This window comes from Lolium rigidum, chromosome 5, assembly GCF_022539505.1.
Source record: "Lolium rigidum isolate FL_2022 chromosome 5, APGP_CSIRO_Lrig_0.1, whole genome shotgun sequence".
Classification (NCBI taxonomy): domain Eukaryota; kingdom Viridiplantae; phylum Streptophyta; class Magnoliopsida; order Poales; family Poaceae; genus Lolium; species Lolium rigidum.
In genome coordinates, this window is record NC_061512.1 from 51,277,685 (window position 1) to 51,279,308 (window position 1,624).

Consider the following 1,624-nt stretch of genomic DNA (forward strand, 5'->3'; position numbering starts at 1 on the left):
CGCCGGTACAAGGCGGATCCGCTGCTCAAGCCGATGAGCGGCCCCGCCTTCGAGAAATGGCGCGCGGACTGGGAGTGGAACCGCCGGTGGAAGGCGGCGTGGGCGGCGAGCACCAGCGGCGGATTCGCGCCGCCAGCCAGCGAGGAGGCGGAGGAGGGGAAGACCCTCTCTTCTTGCAGGCGCTGGCCGCGTCCCTCAAGGACGATGCCGAGAAGAAGGCGACAGAGGAAGAAGAGAAGGCGGCGGCCATCGCCGCCGTGAAGGAGATGGAGGCGCGGGAGGCGGAGGCGAACGCTTACACATAATCGACCTCTCCGACTAGAAGTCGCGATCCATTTAGGATCGCGCAATTCTGTATGTATGTATAATTGTATATTGATCCGTATGTATGATCAATTATCTATGAACTATGAACTATGAATAAATTTCCTGGGGTTTTAAAATTTTCAAATATACGGGGCGAAATACGGGGTCTGCTAGACGGAACGATCTAGCTATAAGCATTTTTTTAATACAGAGCGAAATACTCGCGTTTTACGGGGCAGAAAAGTAGAGGGCTGCTAGACATATGCTCTTATGTGATTCTAAAGACGGACGGTATAACGACAATTGAAAAATAGATGTCACACCGATTTCAATCGTTTGCTTGCAAAGGAGACAGAAGCCACATTTTGGGTTAGCCAAACGGAAAATTTTGTTTTGGGTGGAGCCCAAATTTTTCACACCATTTTATGCACAACGAAGGTGGTAGAGCCAAGAAACTGCACTTTGTAAGCGGACTTGGCTGAGTATTAACCATTTGCCGTGAGCTTCCAAGAAATGGTGTCATCTACACCCTCGTCCACAGCTCGATGAATTGGGTGAGATTCTCTATGGCGATTGGCGAAGCCTTCATCCGTGATGATTTTGTGCACCCAAGCGTTGCTTTTCAAAGCTTGGCTAACTTTCTATTTCTTCCTCTTTGAGACTTTGAAAATAAGAGGTGCAGTATCAAGCGGTCTTCGCCCTCCAAGCCATAGAGCCTCCCAAAACGACGTCTTTGCAACCGTTGCTAATGGAGCCTCCAAGCCATGATCAGGTTGAGTGCGCCCGATCCTTGCAGGTAGATAGGTAGAGGTCCCTGACTGCCGGAGGGGATGAACGCCGGCCGGCCCGACAGCTGCTGTCATGGTAGTTCGATCCACCGATCCACAGAGCGCAAGGAAGAACAGCTGCATGCTGAAGGGGGGAGATGGCCAGATGATCCATCTGTTTGGGTATATGTTAGCTCGCCTCCCGAGGTGCACATCCATTGGGGGTGTAGCTCATATGGTAGAGCGCTCGCTTCGCATGCGAGAGGCACGGGGTTCGATTCCCCGCACCTCCATTTTTTGCTATTTTGGTGTTAACTGCTGACGTTAGCCTTACCAGAAAAATGCAGAGCAATACTGGACATTTTAATGCAGAAAATTAACTTTTTTTTTTTTTGCGAATAAGAAACTTCATTAATCAAATGACAGGATTACAATCACTCCGAAGAGTGTCCGAAAGAAAACCTGGGTTATAGTTTATCCGATCTAGCTTGTTTAGCACATAAGTGAGCTGCTTGATTAGCATCCCGGCTAATTAAAGAAATGCTAAAGCT

At 49.3% G+C, this 1,624-nt stretch overlaps 1 non-coding gene across 1 annotated transcript; it reads left to right on the forward strand.

The window, feature by feature from the left end:
• Window positions 1-1,293: 1,293 nt before the first annotated feature.
• On the forward strand, window positions 1,294-1,366 carry TRNAA-CGC. The gene has a single exon. It is a non-coding gene; the product is annotated as a tRNA-Ala (tRNA).
• Window positions 1,367-1,624: the final 258 nt, after the last annotated feature.